At 40.6% G+C, this 24167-nt stretch overlaps 1 protein-coding gene across 1 annotated transcript in view; it reads right to left on the bottom strand.

Moving 5' to 3' along the window:
- exoc2 (exocyst complex component 2) overlaps positions 1 to 5653 on the bottom strand; it is a 39951-nt gene extending 34298 nt beyond the window's left edge. The window contains exon 1 of the mRNA XM_079158168.1: positions 5618 to 5653. The gene's annotated coding sequence lies outside the window, so the exon portion shown is untranslated. The remainder of the gene's footprint in view (positions 1 to 5617) is intronic.
- Positions 5654 to 24167: the final 18514 nt, after the last annotated feature.

Genomic DNA, 24167 nt, shown 5'->3' with positions numbered 1-24167 from the left:
CTTGTGTGATATAATGCATCACATCCAGCGTTATTTACTGATAAATTGTCTAAACACATCGCACGAGTTTGTTCCAAACACCATAAATAACTGGGCTGCAGGGAAGAGCATTTACAGTAAACAAGGCAACTTTCCATACAGCAGGAAATGTTTTTTAATTGGTTGTAAATTGGGATGAATATTGTTCAGTATATACTGCTATTAAAAATAAAACAGCAAATAAACATTTACTTATATGTTCAAAATAATTAAAATCCATATTACACTATAAAACATTTTTTTTATATGAAATTCTATAATTTTGATTGCTGTTCTAGGAAATACAGACAATTCTACAAATGTAAAACAAAAGCATTAATTTGGGGTTTTAACTACAATAGGCTTGGAATCAACAAGGTAAGATTCCACTGAAAGTACATTAACAATAGCAAACAATTATCTGGATTAAAAACAATAGATTGATTCATTATTATACATTATTTGATAAGGTTTTGGGTTTAGACATCTGAGACACTTTGTGCTCTGGGAAATTGTGATGGACATTTTTCACCATTTCATATACCAATAATGAATAAATAAATGAAAAAGAAAAACGGACATTCGTTAGTTGCAGATCTAAAATTATCACTCAACCAATGTCATTGCCATGTCACAGGTTCAACTCAGGGAGCTTCGTAGCATCTCACACACACACTTCTTTCTCTCACCCTTTCCTGACTTTCTCCGCTCTGTGCTATTAAATAAAGCGAACGAGGGAACGGTACACAAGAGAAACAAGAATCTTATTTTGACAACTTTAAAACACGACAAACTCTACAGCACCACGAACATGGGAAGCCATCTATCTACCTGCCGCATGACTCTCTCATAAATAAGGCGTTCATGCCTTCCATCATATGCTGCTCTTGAGCTCAAAGGTGACTCACATATGGCAGTGATTGGCAACTCTCTGTGTGTGTGTGTGTGTGTGTGTGTGTGTGTGTGTGTGTGTGTGTGTGTGTGTGTGTGTGTGTGTGTGTGTGTGTGAGAGAGAGTGTGATGGGTTTAAGGGGCACAAAGGGACCCATTTAGACAGATCATCACTCCCCCACCCCCCGCCACACACACACACACACACACACACATACACACACACACACACACACACACAGACACCATTTCACTCCGTGCTCCCCAACATTACACAAACACTAGATCTCATCAAAGAGCCCCCTCCAGACTCCTCTGAATGGATAGAGCGGGCTAAACATGGCCCAGCCTGAGTTCACTGGTCTAATCGCACAGAACTGGTCGAAGCGTTTGAACAATCCTCCACAGTGTTCGCTCGCACCCTGCATGGCCGCCACGTGCCTCTAAGATGCGGTGAGGGCAATGTGGCCAAATTGACCATAATATGTGTCGACCGTATCGCGTGTCATATAAATGGATCACATCGACGTGAACTGTGCCGGTTCTGTTTGTAAACCAGACGCTGCGATCTGCTGTCCAGTCATCATTCTTCCGCCACGAGTCAGCATCTCCTGTGCATGCAGACGGCCCCGGCGTCCATGGAGAGTCTTTCGTGACAGAGGGGAAAAAAAAGGACAGGGAGAGATCGGATGTGTGCCTCTGGCTCGCTATCCGACCATCATGTCGTCTGCCCACAAGCTTTGTTATCTTTAGTGCCGTCTGTTTGTTTGTTTGTCAGTCTCAAGTGCTCTTCAGAGCCAGGCCTAACGAAGTGGAGTCCCCAATTTCCCACATAAAAACCCTGGAATAACAAACAGAAATGTGAAGTATAGGCCCGCAAATGCAGGAAGATGTTTTCAGAGGATTAAGAGACTGGAGACAGGCGGCTTTGCCCAGTGACATGGCGAGATGGAGAGATGTGAACCTTCATGAGCCGGGCTGCAACGCTGCTGCTTTACATAAAAAACACCAGCGTGAGAACCATCTTCACGGTCGCATACTACCAGGAGCTGTACAAACAACGCTGCTTACAATACAAATCAACCCTTTTATTTAGGATCGCAAATAATTAACATTTTCATTATCGATACATTTTTGATTCAAAAATGGCTGCAAATAATCTATTGCAGTTACATTGTGGATTATTCATAAATTGTTCGTTCAATTAGGCATCAGAGCATATCGGCAAATGCCCGGCACTATTTCCTCGAACCCAAGCTGAGGTTTGTTTTGTCTGACCAACATTTCATATTTCATATTTAATTTGTTTAGAAAAGAAATTTGATCGATTCTGTGACTTTTTGCTACTGATTTATTTAGTGAATATCAAAGTTCAGAATCATTTTCTGAAAATGTACTCAATTATATGGTAAACAAATTAAAGGAAAAAGCAGCCTAATATCAGCAGAAGGCTAACGTCTTCAAAGTCAGAAAGGTATTCAATTTACAATATAAAACTAACAAAAGGCAGCACATTTGAGAAGTTGGAACCAGTGAATGTTCATAAATCAATGTTGATTACTCTGGAAATTGAAATGATATCAATTAGGGCTGCAAGTAGTTTTACCAACAATATAAAACATTCATTTGGTCTATAAAATGTAAGAAAATAGTTCAAATGGCTGTAGTAGGAAATAATGTAATGTATAAACTGACTAACTATTAATATATAACAATATAATAACTAAATATTCAGTTTGCTATCACACAACACAGCAAAAAGCACCAACTAAAGTAGTCAGAAAAATATGAGTAATCACTTAAAGATTAATTTGGTGTTACTCTCTAACAGACGAGGATCTACTCTGACTCCATTTGTACTGAGCTCGTCTCTGAGCGGTGCCGTCTGCTGTGACCCGTTTTCGGCCCACAGCTCCTCTTGTCTGTCCGTCCAGGTCTGACTGGGTCACAGAAACCGCACTGTGAAAACCAGTGGCCCGGCGAGCCCCTCAGCAGGGAGGAGGCTACCAGGGGGGGGGGGGGGCGGACTGCAGAGAGCAGACCGGGGTGAGAGAGAGAGAGAGAGAGACAAACACGGCTCGGCCTGACCCCCGCCGCTCCATTCACCCCGGGGTCTACGGAGCAGCGGCACTGAGGAAAAGCCTCAAAAAAACACAACCCACCGCATTCCACCAAAACAAACAAGCAGGGCCACCCAATTTTTCAATTAGAGCCCCAAGAGGGGGGGGGGGGGGGGGGCAGGAAATGGAACGGTGTAGCGTTGCCCCCCCCCCCCCCCAAGCACAAGCAGTGCTGACTTTGGGGAAGAGAAGGAGATAGACGGAGCTCTGTAGGCTGAGGACCAGTTAACACGGATGTCAACGCAAATGATGGAGGAGCTCAATGACAACTTGTTACTGCGACGTGGCGCCCGCCTTCAACCGGCCTGTCGATCAATTGCTCTCACTCGCCGGCTCATATGATCAATCAGTTGCACAAACACACATGGTTCCCCCCTTAAAAAAGCCCATTTAAAGAAAGTATGCTAGAACAATATTTAACAAAAGTACACAAGAGCAGAGATTACAGAGGCTTAGACGCTGTTCTGATTGAAAACACTTCACTTAATGAGGCTCAGCTGAGAGAAGTGTCTCTATTACAACGGTGAGGACAGGGAGGTTTTTAATAAGTGTCTTCTTAACCCCTTAAGACCTACGAGAAAACAACAGCGAGTTCAACCACAGCTGAAACAGGGCTTTCTTGATGTCAGAGGAACACAGGCTTGATCAGACTTCTCTAAAACTAAATAAGCTGAGCTCAAGTTATCTCCTGACTGCAACGCACGCTCGTTTAAGAGCCAACTCCACACTTGATGAAGACACAGTTTGATGTAGCGCCGGGTGTTTTAAAACACATCTCTACTCGCAATAATCACCACTAAATGACGGACTGCGCTGTAACTGAAACATCCCACGTCTGATGTGAAGATGTGTTGTTGTTTTTTGTCTCATTTGACAGCAAACTGAACATATTTGGGTTTTAGACTGTTGTTCAAATAAAACAAGTAACTTACATCTCCTTGAGTTGAGGGGAAATCATTAATAATTACTTAAATTTCTAATTATAATCAATAATTTTTCAGTATTTTCTGACATTCTACAGACAAAAAAGTCAATTGATAAATCTAGAAAACAATCAGCAGATAAATAATAATTAGTTGCAGAACTATTCCATAATTTTTAAATATATAAGAGAAGCAGCAACTCCAACCCGTGTAGATCCTTCCTGAAGACCAGGGCTGATATACAGTTTGCAAAACAGACAAACAACACATTTATGCTAATAATGAACAGATAGTTGGCTCAGTACAGATGACTTATCGTTGGCATGGCAGTGAGACACGGTTGAAAATGGTTTTACTTGCAATAAAGGTTCCTTTAAGAAATATTAAGATGATTGGGTATTAAATCTAAACCAAAAAACTAGTCATCTACAATCGATGAGGTGCTGATGCATTCACCTCATTAACAGAACTCTGATGTTTATTCTCATCCAAGCGTCTTCCAATCAATGGACGGCGGCCTTTCTGAGTCATATGATGTCATTTGGTGTGATCATTTCTTTCTTTTGGCTCATTCCCATCTGTGCATGGAATGTTTCTCCACGTATAAGAAAGGTGTTAAGTCCAATGCATGTTCTTTATTTTTGTACAGCCCTATAGGCAATCATTATTTCTGTGTTAAAAGGCAGTTAATTCATCTGTTTACACTGGAATGGACTGCACAGTGTTTATAGAAGTCATGCCACCTGGCAATGAGTAACCACTGCAGGTTCTCTGTTACAGACACACACGCACCACTCCAGTCCTTAATAACTGATTTGTGCTGTTTGAAGTTATCACAATCACACTATTGTAATTGCTTCACTTGATGAACTTGAGAGATGAATCCAGTGCTGGTTGGACGACAGGATGGAGGAGGATACTGTTCTGGTTTTATATAGATAGATGTAGCTATATTGAAGGGAAAGCCTTCCTTTATATTGCAAAAGTAATTACCAAAAGTTAAAGCTCTGTGCATTGTCCCAGTAATTGGGACATCGTTTTTTCATATTGCTGCTGAGTCAAGTGTCTATGACACCGTTCTTACAATTACACTGAGTATAAGAATCAACATTAAAATATACAGAACAAAATAAGAGAGATATATTAATAGTAGGTTTGCACAATAGAGCCGGTATAAAACCAGTGACCACAGCTACATAAGTACTGCTTGATGTAACACTAACATGCCGAATCTACTAGAAGACGTTACAGGTTACCATAAAGCCGTAAGACGTGTAATTGTTAACGCACCTTTAAAGTGGCAGATATTTAAATGGGTATGGTTCAGGAAATCATACTGCCGTTGAGACGGTGCAAGATGACAACAGCAGCCGCATCTGTCAGCTGTTCCTGTTATCATAGTCAGTGTAACATACTGAACAACCCATCGGGGATCTTAGAGAAGGGAAGTCAGCTTTGTTGACGATTTTGACATCTACCGTTAGCTTAGGCTAACCTGTGTTCGCTCGCGAGCTATTCGTTGTCCGGAAGGGTTCGCAGTGGCTGTCACGTACATTCGTCGTAATCTTTCAAACCGCATATATTATCACCTTTCCTACCACAACTACGTTTGACTCTACCTGGAGCACTTAGGAGATAGATAGCTTCGATGAAATGGTAACTTACAGTTTTCAGAGGTTGGGCTGCAGCGACCTTTTCCTGTATCCTGTGAATACTTCCGGCTCGCCGGTCTCAGCCACCGCCTTCAAAATAAAACGATGAAACGGTAAATTGAAATAAATTGTCTCGTATTGAGGCAGACACATTCTACTTCTCCTGAAGAATACTATGATAGTATATAAACATTTATATTATATTTTTGCATATATTGTGTCCCACTTTATACACCTTCAAATCAATTTCTGAAAGAAAAAGGTTCTGTGGAAATTATGATACCAGTTTTTATTTAAGAAAAAGTAAATGAAACATTGCATGTGCTACCCTTTTTCACATTCTCTACACTTAAGTCTGTGCAGTAAAAAGCCCAGCAGTGGTGGAAAGTAACTGATTACATTTACTTAACTATGTACTAAAGTACAGTTTTGTGGCATTTGTAGCCTACTTTACTTGAATATTTCCATTTGTATGTTGCTGTATACTTCTACACCAAAACATTTCAGTGGTAAATAGTGTACTTTTTTTCTCTACATCATATATCTGACAGTTGTGGTTGATGATGACATGTTACTACCCCAAAATGCTTCTATGCATCACCAAACTTAACCAAATACTGTAATATATACTAGGACTCGCTGAAACAGGACGCTCTGAATGAGTACTTAAAATTGATACTTACGGTGTATTTTGTTGTCAATACTTCTGTACATTTCCCTACTCAAAATGAATGAATGAATGCTTGACTTTCACTTGTGACAGTGTGTTTTTACATTGTATTTTTTTTTACATTGCTATTTTTGCTGAAGTAAAGGATCTGTATACTTCGACCACAACAGTCTTACATACATCCTACTTTTACTTAATACTACCTGTACAGACTGGTCTGGCTAAATTTAATTTAATTGTCTTTGACATCATATCGGCTCTTTTGGTGGATTGTTTGTTCTGCAACTCCGTCTTGAAGGCCCTTTTTAGGAAGTAATGAAGATACTGTTGTTCTGTAACAACATCTAATGAGCCGTTTGATCTCAGGGTCATCTGGTTTGTGCTCAAAGTGGATGTAAGATTAAATGCAGCAGAAACAGCCTTATTAGCCTGCATGCTCCTCTGAAGTGTTGGATGTCCTTTGTGTGAGAATTCTGAGGCCCAGTGGGAGATTTGCTTCTTTCCTCATCTCTCTTTTCACGGTGCATCACTGAGGTATTTCCACTTGTTCTGGGAAAGGCGCAGCATCATTAGAAATGCAACAGAGACCACCCAGTAACACACTAGAACACTGATACCATTACATTTATCTCACCAAATTGTGCAGGGCAGAAAGAATTTATGTGATAAGGCAAGGCCCAATCCCTGGGGAAATAATATTGTCCAATTATACGGGGTAATCTGATAATTGAGGGATCAAACTGTGACTCGGGAGTTTGCACAGATGCTGATGCAACACAGGGGCTGTTTGTCTATGTAAACATCAATTTACAGCAATGACGGTGGAAGATTTTGATCTTCGTCTCGGCGGGACAGCCTTTGCCATTGAATAAGAACATCAGTCGCATACCAACTGATGAATCTACAAATCCGTGGGTTATTTGGCACATTATATGTGTCATGTTTCAAAATATGAATGCATTGCAAATGAAATGAAAAATATTCAAGATGAATATTTCAGATAAGTCTTAAATCTCAATTTTTACCAAGGCCAGTTTTTGGCATTTTACAGTCTACCGTTTTACAGTTTTACCATAATTTTCTTTCTTGCAGAGAAGAGAGTAAGATAAGACAATTGTTTTCACTGTGATATCTGTTCGTTAAATATGAAGGTGGAGTCAGCAGATGGTTAGCTTAGCTGAGCATAAAGACTGGAAACAGGCAGAAACAGTTAGCCTTTATCGAAAGGTCACAAAATCTCCCAAGGAAACACATTGTATCTGTTGTTATACATATATTTCTATTTTTAATTGGGTAATCCGAAAAAAAAAAAAAAAAGTGTAAAAACAAGTTGGTGTTTAACTAGGGGTAATGTGCTGCACAGTTTCTCAATTAAAAACAGTGATTAGCTGTTTCCCCCCTGTTTCTAGTCTTTATGCTCAGCCAAGCCAACCAGCTGATGGCTGTAGCCTCATATTTAATATTTAACAGACAGATGTGAGCGCGCTGTCCTGGCAAGAATGCATATAAGCGTAATTCAAAAAAAGTCAAACTTTTCCTTGAAACAACCATGGCTAACAATATTCCCATCTAGCGAGGCGCACGTGATCGCATGTTGTGTTTTTAAATAGCACATCTCTCTGAGCAGGTGTCCCAGGTGTGCTCCTTTGGGACACTGCTGGTGCCTTGATCCTTGCTGTGACCCCCCAACCCTCCGCAATCTACATCCCGTAATGGCACATGCTGCGCTGGCACCATTGCTCATCCCTGAACCCTATTGTTCATTGTTTGTCCTCTCCAGTTTTTTCCCATGGGCCCCTGGCCAGTGAGAGGAAAAGGTCACTGTAAATATTGCACTGAAATCCTCCCTCCCTCCCATAGAGCTCCTGAAGATGGAACAGGCGACCAGTGGGTGAGCACTTCCTTCCTGCGCAGGGCATTTCAACTGTAAGACATCAAACAAGTATGAATCCCTCAATGTCAAAGATCGCTGCAGTGAGATCATATGCTCAGTGTTGACATTACAATAACCTGGGCAGGTCTCAGCTCTTTGTGCAGAACATAAGATTGCATGATATCTTCATATATGGCTCCATGTGCATCACAAAGCTACAATTTATCAAGAAAACTGGACTGTACACTACTTCTATGTTTTTCCATTATAAGACTGTTACCCACACATATCCCATATCTGCGTTTTAGTCTGTCGCTGTAACTGTTAAATGGGTAACAGTATCTTATTAATGACTAAGCATGAATCCAATCCCTGTCTGTACTTTCAGTCTCACAAAATACACAAAATATGGATTCCAAAGAATATTAAGTGAGGCTTAGCAACCCCTGACCCATGTGTGGCTAATCACTAGCCTGTAGCACTGCTGTTAATATAAGACAGGGAGATTTTAAATAAACCCCTGATATTTGGGTTTGTTTTGTTAATGAGTGGCGCTCCATCTCCCGCTGCTCCCCTTTCCCGGAGGAGTCCAGTTCCCTGGGCTCACAATTTGGGCTCCGGAAATTCAGGCCTGTGCCAGGCTTAGCTTGGAAAAGCATCCAGATGAACACAATGTAGGAGGGAGAGTTAAGGGGAACAGAGAGCCTTTCACTCTGAGTGCTGACACGTTGCTTGACACAGTGGCAGAATAACACAACCAATAAAGGGATGTTGTACAGCAATGGTTTTACAACAAGGTGGAGAAAAATCGTCTGATATACCTCTGATGATTATCTTATTTTATCGTATGTTATCTCTCCCATGACCTTAAGGCTTAGTTCAACCAAATTACAAAAACAAAAGTCAGGGGATCACCAAAGTCACAGATACTGATATATTTCAGTCTGGGCTAAAGTGGTGGATGAACCATAAAGTCGACATAGACAATCATTGATCCATGCCACTAGTTTGGTTAAAAACTCAATAGCAACAACAACTTGTGTTGGACAGTGTCCTTGTTCCTCCTAAAGATAATCCACAGACTGTCCGCAGTTCTCACAGGAACCATTATTTTCAAAGTAGTTCCAATGAAAACTATTTATAGTGAGGTCTGTGGACCAGAACTATCTACCAATGAGGACACAAGACACATGTCCAAGGTATTTTCTTTGGAAATTTGGGGGCTCTCCAATTGCACAGTGGACACGGTGAATATTTAGCCTTTCCACTCAATGTCTTCATATCAACAATGGCTTCAAATGACTTAATGTAATGTGAAAGGAGTCACTTTTAGTGACAAACCCACAAGACTCATCTCCTGACTCTGCAGTTGCCCTCAAATTTTTTTTTAGGACATTTTAGCTCATTGTTTTGGATTTATGGGCACAACTTCCGTTAAGTTTTCATTAAGTCTCACCGCTCTCACTGCTCTCATCACCTCTCACCATCTGCAGCTGCAACAGGAAGCTGTTATGTGCTAAGAAAAGCTCAATAAACCAAATGTATAGACAAAGTTAGCGACTATGGGGAACATTCATACTTCTAACTCCTGATACTTCCCACACAAGCTGGTGGAGGCCAAATTCATCAGGTGAACACAAACATGCCTTTAAATGTCTACACTGTGTCAATGTTGTGTGTATTGCCTGTAACACAAACAAACTCAACTAATTAACAAACAAATACAAAGTTAAAAGGATATTTTGTATTTCTCTGCCTGAATTACAGTATATCCAGCCATTGTGCACAATATAGGGATCTGAAACTGCATTTATTGTGTGGGGAGATTAGTTATTAGAGACGATATGATCCAACAGTTAAATTCATTTGTAAAATGTGAAGAAAGCATATGAAAGTTATGACTCTTTAATGAACAGTCAAACATTTCTTTGGGGAGGAAGTTGGGGGAATTTGGACTCAGTTTTATGACCTCAGTAGTTCTAAAATCCTTGTCATGGCCCTGCTGGGGACCGTCCACACAGTAACAGGAAGAAAATATGTTGTTTTTTTATTTTCCTTGATTTGTGGGTGAAGTTTTAAGACACGGGATAGATTGGAGAATTCCTGCAGTTAAGTGTAGAATCGGAATAAAAAGAGTGGGTGTGAGAGGGTATAAAGGGGCATTTTCCCAAATATGTTCAGGCGTTTACCACCCAGGTTAACATAACATGTTCTTTGCCTTCTCATAACACCACTCCTTCAGCCCCATAGGCCAGACAACAGGCTACTGTGTCTCGGGAGGCACAGACAGGATCAACCCTGAGAACTGTGGAGGAGCACTCTCTGGGAAAAGTCTAGAAAGTAAAATGAAAAATCCACAAGGGTGCTGAAGACGTAAAGTAGAGACAGAAGGATTTCTTCTGACACGCATTGTCTTCCAAAAAAGGTTGTTGTGGAGAACCGGCTCATATTTTACTGTTTCACTGTTACATGTCCATGAGTGACATAACTTTGAGAGGAAACAGCTTCCATCCACAGGGGCCAGCTGAAGCCGTCGATGCATGCTGCAGTGCGTGATCTGTCTTTGATGAGATGTGACAGGTCGGAGTGTGTTCATAACTGTTTGTGTTTATAAACAGGTGGACTTGGTTACAGCTCAGGGTTAGTTATGTGCTGAATGGGCCTGAGCCAATCGCAATCAAGGGGAGAGCATAAAATCATACACTCACCTGGCTGATGTTATACGCTCAGGCTGTGTTTTCTGCCGTCACTGGTCCGATGTTTAGATTTTCTTTATTGGCCTGATATATAAATATTGGTCATCTTTTCATAAGTAAGATTATATCCTTTATTTATTTTTTTAAAATATTCCCACTCTATCTACAGCACTTAACCATGAAATGATGGATTATTATACTAAAATAAAAACATTACTTTTTGAGATGAGATTTCATACCAACCCCATTGTCTTACTTAAATGCTTTAAAAAGGTTATTATATTCTTATGGTGTTTTTATAGTACAAATCTATTTGCAAAGATAATTAGAATATTTCCTTGTAAGAAACACATTTTTATTTGAGTTAAATTCAAATTAAACGCTGACAGAGGGAGAAAGACATGTATGAAGGACTTTTAATAAAATGTTATGAAGCGCTAAGAAGAGATGAGAAACCTAAAGTAAACCGTACAGTATAGTTGGAAAGGTATAAGGGACCAAAAATCAGGGGATTAAAGAGACAGAGATTCAAAGTAGCATATGACTCAAACTTGAATTATATCTAATTTTCCACTGTGTGAAAGGAAGAGAGGGTCTTAAGTTGAATGAGCCCTCTAATGCCACACATGGGTTTTCTATCCCATGGATCAGCCTGTAAGGATTTAACACACTCACGAGGAACTCAATTGGCCTCAGTGAATATTAACTGGACTTAATGTGCAGCATATTGGCTCGCAAATGATTTAATAATATGTCTTCATTTCCTTTGTTAAATCAATGAGAGTAAGGATTCAGGCCTTATTGGCGGGAAGCCTCACTGTGTCCTCAGGATTTCCCCTCTTTTTGTGCATATCAAGAACATAAACCCATTGTGGCTTCAGACCAGAAGGGGGCGCCCAAGAATGTCATTTATGAACTTGGCCTCTCCTCCGAGGTCTTGTTTGCAGAGGAGGAGAGCTAAAGATGCACAGTAGATGAGACAAGCACGGAAAGTTTTGTTTTCGTTCAAAGTGAATGAGAGATTGGTGATTGCAGGGTAAACTTGGGGGCGACACAATATGTGGAACACCTTACAGCATAAAGCAGGTAATAACAACGCCAGAAACATCCCCAAAATTCCCCATTTAGTTTTGTTGTCAGAGTTGTTTGAAATGTTTAGTGCCGAAACAATTCTTCAGTTTGGCATGATACCAAAACACCGTACACTGATACTATAGAAATATAATATAGAAATATTGTTCTAAACCTTTTCATTTGATCGAAGAAGTCAACGTTCTGAAATGTTAGAATTTGTCAAAACACAGTCTTACATTATCAACATTTTTATTTAAATCAGGACCTATCTGATGAAAGAACAAATAAACAAGATTAACATGTGTGACCAGACATACAGCTTTCCGTAATTAGACATATTTTTTGGTGGGTATACCAAAAGCCTTGAGCCTTAATATTCTGCCCTTACAACAACAACAACAATAATAATAATAATAATAATAATAATAATGTTATTTATAAAGAACCTATCAAGCAGGAGAGTGTGAATCAAGTGCTTTTCTTTAATTGGAAAAATAAAGTTTAAAAACAGGAAAAAGGCTACCAAAGGAAGATTAAAGTAAAAGTAGATTAAAAAAACAATTGTATAAAAGTGTTGTTTTCTCCATTCTATGCATTAATACATTATGTGTCTTGTGGTGTAATGTGAAATATAAGTGGGTGCCTTTAATTTGGTTTCAGAATCCATGAAGAAAAGAAAAAAAACGGTGAGTATAAAGAGCTGAATATACATCAAACACAAACTACAGGTGTGATGAACCAATCCGGGGCCTTTAAATCACTAAAAACATAGGGTTAATGACTTATTTTGGGCGCTTAAATGTACATGGTTAAGAGTATGTTTATGTGTGTACACAAATACTGTATGTGTATACATTACAGTGTGTGTGTGTGTGTGTGTGTGTGTGTGTGTGTGTGTGTGTGTGTGTGTGTGTGTGTGTGTGTGTGTGTGTGTGTGTGTGTGTGTGTGTGTGGTGGAGTTGAAGCAGAGAGGCTGTTTGTAGTGAAAACAGTGAGAAAGAAGACACAGAGAGGAAGCTAAACACAGGCTGCTCTTTGAAGTACAGAGCAGGGTTATGCTATTTTACGCAGGTTATTTAACCAACACAAACACAAGTTATATGTTATTCTGGGACATATCTGATCATCTACTTCTGATAACATGTGATATATGGCTAAATATTGTATAAATAGTGCAGATTACAGTGAATATGTCATGGAGGCTATAAATTGTATTATTAATGGGTTGGAGGCGGCGAGAGATTTCCCGTCTTAAGTTGATGAGGTAGTGTGGCATACAGGAAGGGAAATAGCATGTGTGTAGTTCAATGGGAGGTGGTGCAGGGGATGTAAGGAGAACTATAGGCCTGTGTATGTTGGAGAGGTGCGGAGTGCGCAGCAGTGCAAATTGAGGTCAGTTTCAGCCGAGTAGCCTTTTAGCTTTGATCCCTCGGCTGAACTGGATGAAAGACATCCTGCTTCCCTCGCCAAGGAGGGAGGAAGGGGAGGCGAGCAGGGGGAGGACCTCTGTTTTCTACCTGACAAATATGGCTTGATGCAGCACAAACTGTTTCCTCTATTACATTGATCATCTTTATCTTTGTCATCAGTCTCTCCTCTCCCCTGACTAACTGTCGTCCTTGCCCTCGCCTTTCTGTAAACGCCCTCCCCTCCCTTTTTCCTGCTAATGAAAATCCTGATCGGCTTTATCAGTGCTTTGTCTCTCGATCTATTCTTCCCTGACTCCCTTCTCCTCTGTTGTTTTCCTTTACAGTGCATTCAAATTCTGAACTTTGATCCTCCCACGACCTGTCAGACGGCAGCTTCGTAGCCTGGAGCGATCCACTGTTTGTGTGTGTGTGGGGCCTTGTGGGGGCAATCTGGTGCAAAAGCATCCGAGTTCATGCCAATCACTGTGCGTGTGATCAGAAAATAATGAGATTACGGTGTTTAGACTTGACTCACTGTGTCATTAATGTGTCTTAACTGCATGTGAACATAGTGTGGATGCCAAGGTTCAAAGCAGCCGCTTCCACTCAGGCAGCGGAACTATTATTTTTTTAAAGGAAAATCTGGTTAGTGAATGATAATTGCAGTTTATTACAAATTAGGTGTTATGTATGTGGCTTTAAGCATCATTTCTACCAGTTACTAAAACATTGTAACGGAACATGGGGGCATCACTGCAACATAAACCAACATGGCAAGAAACAGTGACATAATCAAGTTTAGCAGAACGTATTTGGAAAAGAAAACACAGAGTAAGTACGCAAACTATTTATCACAATTTGATGACTGTGGTAAATGAGACTCACATTTAACTTTGACCCACCGGGCTTACCGTAGATCTATCAGCTGAGACAACACACACGCTAAACCAAAACGAAAATACTTTTGCAATCACCCCCAATATAGCAGGTTTATTAGGATTGAGCCCTTTAAATAGCAGCCTATCGCAGATCCCCCTGGGGAGCCATAGACGTGGCCTTGACTTTGACGTTTGTTGGAATAGTGGTGGTGCACAGCTGAGGCATAGACTGCAATGACAGCAAAGAAACAAAGCAGGTAAAGTGGTTTCAATGTCCTTTGGCTAGGATGACCATTGGATGAGGAGAAAAGCCTGGCAACAAATCCGGGTGAAACGAGAGACCACCTTGCTGTGGGATCAGGCCAACCTCAATGCCCCTTTCTTAGACCTATAGCCCATTTCCAAACTCTGCCATCATTTTAATCCAAACAATACACCTGTACATTTTAGTGCCAGCATCTTGCTGGCACTAAAAGCTCTCGAGGTGACAAAATCTTTTCTGGCAAAGGCCTCTGTGGTACTTTCCGCTACAGTTGGTGTCTCCAGGAGCACATTTTGCCATGATGACTCACACACAAACTCACAGGGTGAAAACAATAGCAGCATCGCTGAAAGGTCGAGCCCAAGAGCACATCATCTTTTGTGTGCCATCGCTTTCTGTTTCACCTGCAGATGAAGTGATTTACACAATCTGCTTGTGTTATGTGGGTGTGCGGCTTTGTTGTAGTGACGTCGCTGTTTTCGCAGATCTCAGAAATTAAAGATGCTCTGTGGGGTTTTCTAGTCGACAAACAAAACTTGTGTTTACATCCGGTGTTACTCTACAAAAAACATTTAAAAAATATCTTGAGGTTCCTCCTAAACATCGGCAAAACCTTTTATTTTAGGTCATGCATTGTTGCGCATTGCAAAACCTTTTGTCTTGTCACAGCCACCCAACTGCTGTATCAAAAGAATAACGTTAAACCAATGGCTGCTCTTGTGTGCATGTGCGTCAATACAGACTCATAAAAACATCACTACATGGTGCTCCTAGTGGTCAAAAACTCCACAGGGTATCTTTAACTTGGTGAATAAAATGTTATCTTAATGAATGTGAAAAGAAATGGTGAACAAGTCGATGAAAATAAGAACCAAGTTGTGACAAACTGTCCAGCTCTCACCTTATCTTCATTTTGCTTGTCCTCATTTCTCATCTGGCGTTCTCTCTTTGTCGTCACCTTTCTGCTTCGAAGCTGAACTACTTCAAAGTGTTTCTTCGCACTGGAAAGAACGGACACATAAGGAACATAAATGACAGGATGGAACTATAAATTCAAATACAATAGAGCTCAGGAACAAAGAGGATTAATAGAGGGCCACTTTCCTGTGTTTGACATTCGACCAGTAGAAGGTAAATGTCCTGTATGTTCTTCATTTATTTATTCTTGTCAGAGTAGAGCTTGTAAATGATGAAACAATGAAAACAGTCATCTGGAAAGAGAGTTTGTACAGTTGAAGTTAATCCATCACATACAGACTAAAAAGAAGACCTCCAGTATGATTTTAGGACAGAGCCTTTGAGAAGAGTCTCCTTAGATACCTTTGTAAACACAAAAACAGATGTTAGATTTCCTGGTTATACAACAATACAATTATGAAAGGTAATGATGACTCTCATACGGCATGGAAACTTGCACACAAAGAATTCCATTTTTAAATAGCCTCCATCATAATGCATGACTGACGTTAGCATAAATAATCCAATTATGACAAACAAAAGCAAGCTGTTTACCAGGTTGCTAATTTTGAACTTAACCTTGATTGATAGGCAGGTTGACACCCAAATGCTAACGTGCCCTGAGGATAAACACAACAACAACTGAAGAATGACCCTATTTCCTTTCAGCCATCTTGTTTCTTGGCTTGCTGGAATCACCGGTTACATTGCATTATGAGTCATGTTCCAACTGCTGGGGATCTCTCTGGCTCTCTAAACTAATCTTCCCTGACAACTTCTCTGCAGCCAGGCAAGCACCTTGTTCAATTAACTGAAGTACAGGTTGCTCTCTAATGGTTTAGTGTTGACTTAAGTTTGAAATTACCAGCAAACAGGTTGATATTCACATGTTTGTGATGTTGTGCGTGCAAGTCGCAAGTTATCCTTTGGTGTGAGGAATATTAAGGTCCTTTATTCACGTTAAACAAGAAAAACATCAATGCAAAAGTATTACAAGTTTAAGTTTTTCAATAAAATGTACTCAAGAATCAAGAGTACTCATTATACAGAAATGCCCCGTTTAGAGTTATTTTATATGCAGTAACATATGAGCTGGTGGACAAGACAATTTTAACCACTTTACAGTATATGTATACTGTTTAAGTATTTAAATCTACAGCAATGTGTCATTATATGCTGATCATGTGCTTTGTTTGCTAAGAATTCATCTTACTAGACTTACTAGCTGCTATCAACTCTTGAGAAAGCAGCCTGTGTTTTATCTTTCTTTCGTTTAGTCTTCACAGGCTCTTCAAATACTAGGTATAAAAACACATTACCCAGAAGACAGAAGACATCTTGACATGTCACAGTACGAAGTGAAGGATGGCTGATCCACGGAGACCCTCACGCTATGGAAGGTAACCTGGTGGTTTTATATACGGGCCATATTACCTCGGATGACCAGCCCTTTTCAGTCCGGGCCCCTCAGCTTTTGAGCTCCTTGCCTGAGTATTTAAAGCAAGCCAAATCCATGTTCACTACAGGGCCTTTTCTAATTTTACTGGAGATTTACAGCTATACAAGCTGGTGAGTTTTTTTCTCTGTTTTATCTCATTATGTTTTTATTTTTTGTCTATGTGTCACTATGTTTGGAAAAAATGCAATATTAATCGATGGTATAATAATGATTACTACTATAGCTGTCCAATAGTGGACTAAAAAGCACAATATTCCCAACTTTAAATGGAGTAGTACAAAGTACAAAGCAGCATAAAATGGTGCTACTACAGTAAAGTACAAGTACTTCAAGATTGTAGAAGTACATTCCTTCAGTAAATGTACTCAGTTACTTGCAGTCTCGTCTTCTTTGCTGACTTACAATGTAAGAGCCCTGAGAACTCACATCTGTTTAAGTGTCCGTAGGATGGGACAGGAAAGGTAGTAAACTCCTAAATCAAATTTAATTACATCCGGCTCCCACACAACACATTCCTAACCCACTTGTGTGCAACAGGAAATAGAATATTAGGCGTTTGCATTGGTTAATACGTTTCATAAGTGTAACAATTAGAGTTACATTAAAGATTAATGATTTCCTCAGCGCACATCCATCATGGGTCTATACAGCCAGCAGACAATGCTCTCGCTTTTCACACATATACAAACAGGTTAGCATATAGACACTGGGACAGAGAATTCCCCAGATTTGCATAATGGTAACTGTCATTTGGTTTACGCAAACACACACACACCCACACACACACACACACACACACACACACAGGGTGACGAAGAGGCAGAGCCGTGTTGTGATCTTTCAACACCCAAGGGTTGCCCATCGCGTGTGACTGCAGTGCAGAAAGCGAGCGCACAGGGAGGTTTCTTGGATGTTTAACATGTCATCCAACCTGTTTCAGCTCATAATGAGGTGGCAGTTGGATAGCTATCAGGGAGCCACACAAAGGCAGGATTGAGACGGGCTGACACCTCAGTGGGCTGCTCATTGACCTGGGATCAGCCCGGCGTCAGGCACATCATCAAAGAGCAACAACAAACCCAAACTGTCTGCCATAAAACAGAAACAGCCATGCAATACCATAAATACACATGTGATTGACAGGCATGTACCAATATGCCCATCTTATCATAATCTTCTTGCCCAAATGATTTGGACATACAGAATCGTAGGGAAGTTGTTACTAAAATTGACAAAATAAAACTTGATACTGCATCATTAAGTTCAGTCATAAACCCTCTTAAAAAATGTTCAACATGGTTTTTATTTGAATGGTTATCTAAAATACCTGACACTAAGGTTTGCGCACACTTTGACCATTCCTTCTGTCTTCTTTGTCTTGCTGTGGTGATGTTTTTGTGATGCATTTTCCTTGTTTCTTTTGTTTGTTGTTGTTTGGTAGGATCATCTTTAGTTTGATCCAATAGTGTCCTCCATCTGTACGTTTTGGAGTTTGTTGTTGAATGGCAACAACCAAAACTTCTGTATCATTTAAATTTGATTTAAATTATTCCATTGACACTTTTTAAAACTTTTTTTCCCCCAGGAGCTTTAACTAATGACGGTTCAAAATAGGGATATACTGAATCACTCGCTGTGCTCTCTGTGTACCAGTTTCTCTGTCTCCTCTGAAAATTAACTTGGTGGGAATAAGTTGTGGCCAATGACCTTTAAAGGTTTTAGCATAATCAGTGAAACTGTGGTATGTTGATCACATAATTGTTGTTGGTTGTAATGAGTACTAATGTTTTTTGGACCTTGGCCTTTTTCTAGGTTTTGTTGCGCACATGCACAGTAACTCACTGAAGTTATAATGGACGAATAAAGCAAATAAACGCTATCTCTGCAACCACCTCGTTAATACACTATAAAGAAACAATAAATTAATGAAAATCGATGATTGCTACTTAGAGCAACCCCAACAACAGCACAAGGCTAACCTCGAGCCTCCAGGAACAGAACCGGACTGTGAAGTGATTCTGAACAGCCACCGTCAGAGCTGTAGGTCACCAACTGGCTCTGAAGACTTTCCCCTCAAATACAATCATTAAAAAATGATCTTCTATAAAATGATGAATCAGCTTTTCCGGGCGTCTCAACACAATTTGAGCCATTAGGTCTAATAAACATTGAAAAGTTTCTGCTGTCAGTAAATTATTTTAGTGCAGATCATCTGAGCGGGGAGTCAGCAGGAAAAGAGCCAGGACCGTGGTGCTCCAGCTCTACGGGCCAGAGAGACCGAAAACCTTCATTGGAATAACTGAGCGGCGATCTTAGGAGGCTGGATTCAATACATGCATGGTTTTGGGTTTCCTTTTTCCCAGAACAATCGTGCCTAACAAGCATTGAACAATTGGGACATTATAATCTGTACAGGAACATAAAAAAGCACAGTGAGTATGTTTAACTAGGTCATGCCATTGCACCAGCTACACCAGGCAAATTTGAACTAGCATAATTTCACAGAGTATATCGAGGGTTTAAGAATAAATATATATTGTTTAAAGTCTATGTCTTACTTTGTGACTGACAAAGATCCATGATTGAAATGTAGAAGAATGCATAAATTAGATCGTACGGGAGCATAAAGTAAGGAGCGGATTCTACTTTCTGCCTTTAGTGTATACGATGGACATTAAATTGTAAGTATGGAACTGAAGTGTAGATAATATTCAAAGCCAGCACTCAAGGCCTCCTTCAGTAACGTAAATCAGTCTCCGTGTCCACAGCAGCAGCAGCAGCAGCAGTTTGGGACTGCAGGCTGCAGTTAGAGTTTCACCAGAGAGGCTGTGTGGTCCTCCAGTCTCCTGCTATTAGTTTGTTTACAGAAGTTAAAGCTGTGAGCTGCTGAGTGCCCGGGGCCAGCATTCCAATACAGTGGCTCATACAAGCATGCACGGGCACACTCTACAAAGCTGTTGTCTCTCAATACAATGTATGCAAACCCGCAGCATTGAGCAGCACGCCACAAACTCTCATCCCGAGCACTTCTTTTTCCGTTTCTCTTCTGAAAGAAACCTTCTTCCTCACTGCACACAGTTCCTCTTCCGCCGTTTTTCTCGCCATTTGTCCACATTTCAGAAATCCTTTGTTCCTCATTTGAACATGCACAACCATCTCTTCACGCCGCAAAACATAACCGCACGCCGGTCCCGCTATGGGAATGGAGGAAAAGTGGCGGTCTGGTCTGTATGGTCTTCTGAACAGCAGGTGATAGCTGTTGCATGTTGAAATGAGCCGTTACACGTGTATTTGAATGTACAGGTGAGATGCCTCGTGCTGATAAAACAAGAATAGTGGGCTTGTGTGCATCGTACACAAATGAGTTATCATCCGCTTTCTGCGACCAAGTGTAACGGGAAAAGTTCACCTCGGAACAGATGAACTCGCATAGTTATTGAAACCAACAGTTGATTGATGAGTTGACACATGGGGTGTAATTAGTTATGGGCATGACAGCTACTTAAAACGGTTTCAGTCTTGGGGGAACAGACAGATATGCAGACATAATTCCTATTCTGTATTTGAAGAATCTGTATATCCATCTATAGCACGCACTGTTATGTACCAGCACGTCAAGTAAAATGGAAGGAATGTAAATAGCTGTTAAATGTGCGAGCATACAGTAGGAACAAAGCAATATAACTAAACTGCTGTAATTAGTCAGGGTCACAGGGTTGTTTAAAGAATGCTGGTTGTATTGAAAAGACTGTATCAACTGCCTCTGGCATGAAATGGCTGTCATTTCACATGCTGATAAGAATGCCATATTCATCGCTCAGTCTTTGTCTGAAGACTTTAGTGGGCAAACTTTTGAGCTGCTTATCAGTCCAGGTGTCACACATGTTGAATGGTTACACACCTGAGCTGGTAATGGACTCGCATTATCTCGTTTAAACAGTTCTGATTGTTGATAGGCATGTTCACACCTAGAGACAAGAAACAACACTGCTCCAAAGCTTAGCTGCCATTGTTCTCTCAAACTATGGTCGCATATAAACTATTTCCTGCATTGTGCTGTCAAAGATTGGTGGAAACTTGAGTAATCTCAAACCAAATCCTCACCAAAACACATATACAGTTTCAGTATCAGACTCTTGTGCAAAATAACTCTTTGCGGAACTTCAATCTTTGCTCAGTTCTTCAGGACAGCAAACAAAAACGTGATCTTTGGAACGTCTCCTCACGACCATTTCACCTCACGACCATTTCACCTCAGTCGCACTGTACCTGAGAGCTGCTGGCCACATTGCATCAACATTTTACTCTCCATTCAACAACCATAAAGCTGTCATCTCATTTATGTTAATGTGAATGCTTAGTCATTCACACAGCAGAAAATTGGACAATATGCAGACACACCCTGCGCTAATGGCCCCAAACGCCGTTGGCCACAGGTATTGCCGAATTCTCCACTACTTGGCGAACGGCCCAGGTCTTTCAAGGCAGGTGATGACTTCAGTTTACAGTCAGAGCACTTGTGTAGTCTGCAGTCACGCTATCCACTAAAACACTGAATATCATTCTTCAGCGGTCCCTCTTCAGTTTCAGATGGCCTTCAATTTGTCTTTGTTTCTGTAAACTTGAGGAAAATTCAGATACAGCGTCGCTACGTCACTCCTCCGCGTTCCAAATATGGTAACTTCTGTTCATTGGTTGCAAAAAAAATAAATGGCGACGGTCGTAATCCAAGATGGCGGTGGTGAAATCGCCGAACTCGAGGCTTCAACATAGCAATCGACAAACCGATAGCTGATGTCACGATGACTACGTCCACTTCTTATATACAGTCTATATGGTCAGGACCAATGACAGACTCAGAAACACTCACATTGTGTACACGTCACCGTTTAGGCATGGATAGCCTACACAATAACGACCGTGCCGCTCTCTAAAGTTCACCGCCTAACCCTAAGGCCACACAACCATTATCAGATATCTCTGCTGAAGCCATGTCCCATTGACTGGTTTACACCTTGATGTATGTACACACACTGGAAGTGCAGTTAAGGGCACGGGGAGGAATATGAATATCACGTAAATTAGCAGGCTGCTTAACGTCATACAGCTTATACTATCATGCGCAACATCTGGTTCCATGAGTGGTAGAAAGGTCATGAAACCAAGAAGCATGCTTCTGTAAACACTTAACCCCTACCACCTTTAAACTATGAAGAAACCTAGCATAATGAATCCAATGCAAACATTCCTAGCAAAAAGTTATGCACAGTTTGTGCTGTTAATATGCAAATGTAAGCAGATCTTCATGATTGATACCTAAGCCATATAGTATAATGACATGTTTGTGGCGCAAATGTGAACCGGCTAAACATAATACTGGCTGATGACGCCTCACTGATTACCCCGGGAGTCCATTTGAGTTGGGTGATGCTCATTTATGTAAGTCAGTATGTTACTGATACGGCAATGTGGATGACACGGTCCCATCTCACATTTGTTGTTTTGTTATGTGATGGTAATTTATGTAACCGCGCGCTCAATGCGACACGTAAAAGACACCCGAGAAGTCACTCAGAAGCCGGATTGTGTAACTGTCTTGTTCCCAGAGGCTGCCATTGTTTGTAATGTCTCCTGAGAGTGTCTGTGTCTGTATATTGTGTAAATGGCTGCCACATGTCCTGAGGCCTCTGCCTGTGAAATAATCATTTCTATTTTTGGCCCTTTCTCCACAAAACCAACAGGCATCGTGCAACCAAAAAAGAAAATGTTATGTGTTTAAGTTCAGGAGTGTGTTTGGATTCAATGATTTACAATAAAATAAAGCAGTCAAAACAATCTCTCACTTGCCATTAGTGGTCCAGTAAAGACAAAAAGACAAAAAGGATGTAGCAAAACTCATGGGAGCTACCGGCCGCAACAAAAGACATTGTGATTTTTTAAAGTATAAACTAACCGCATGAGTTTGCAATGATTTCATTACACAACTAGACGCATGATAAAGAATTTAAAGAAAGTCAATGCCTTTATTTTTAATTTGTGTTTTCAAGCTTCCTTTAATGCTACCAGCAATAAATCGACTTTACCCCTAGAAGGCCCTTACATTTGTCAGAAGATCTGCCCGAAAATCCAAAATATAGCAACCACAGAGTCCTGTATGAAATCAAAATACTGGTGTGAAGGCGGATTGATGACATAAAATTCAGTTTTCGGAAGCAGTGTCTTGTGAAAAACACTTTCGATGATCTTTACAATGAATCTTTAGGCTCCAGTGAATCTCCTGGAATTCTAATCAGTATGGCGATTGTAGATGTGACAGTATGACGTGGGAAAGAGTGAGACTGTGTGTGTATGTGTTTCTGGTCTCTGGCTGGGTAACCACAGGGCAGGTGAAGTAATGCCTGTCAGTGAACCCACGCAGGATGGCGTGTCTGGCAGAGCCAGCTGCTATAGAGGTGTCGAAAACCTCTCTTTGCTTGCTTTTACTGTACTCCATCTCTGCCCTCCAGCTTCTCTGCTTCTTTGTTTACCTCCCTGGTTCAATTTTCATTCTCCATCACAGAAAGAGAGACAAAACACACATCTGTTCTGTTTGAATATTGTTCTTGAGTACACATTTAAGATAGTGTTACATTTTTGAACAATTTTGAGTAACTTTCTGCTTTTACTCACTCCATTTATCTGAAGGATTTACTTTCAGGTCTGACATTCAACATTAGATACGATCTTTATTTCCCCCTAACTTATTTAGTTTCGTTCTTTCTTTCATCGGCTGATCTGAATAGAGACAAATCCCCCAAAACTGTAAATATAATCTTTTTGAGTTATAGCAAAACTAAACTCTACTCCTTCACAATAAGTAGGTCTACTTTACAGTAGATATTTGGATATAGATGCACTCTAGTATTCAGTGGTGGAAAAAGAGATCCTTCAGATCCTTTACTATAATTCAAGCACAAATGTTTTGTCGATCAATTAAACCGTTGACTGATCCTCCTGTCTCTCATTCTCTGCCCTTTCTTGACCTCCATCTCTCTACTTTCCACATACTGTGGGCCTCAGGGAAAAGGGAGAAGCTGCTGAACTACTGCCCTAAATAAGGGCTGGTACGACGTGTTTTCTCATAATGTCTTTCTTTGTCTGTCAGTTTGAGGTTTTTCGTACACCAGATGCCCTCAGACACACCTAATATCTCTACTATGTAAAACACCCTCATACAAGAGCAGCTCTCATGGTTCACCTGCAGGACAAGGCGAGCTGTGAACTTCTAGTCCTGGGTCAATCAGTC

The sequence above is a fragment of the Pholis gunnellus genome (assembly GCF_910591455.1).
Source record: "Pholis gunnellus genome assembly, chromosome: 4".
Lineage (NCBI taxonomy): Eukaryota > Metazoa > Chordata > Actinopteri > Perciformes > Pholidae > Pholis > Pholis gunnellus.
This window is presented reverse-complemented; position numbering and strand designations above follow the sequence as displayed.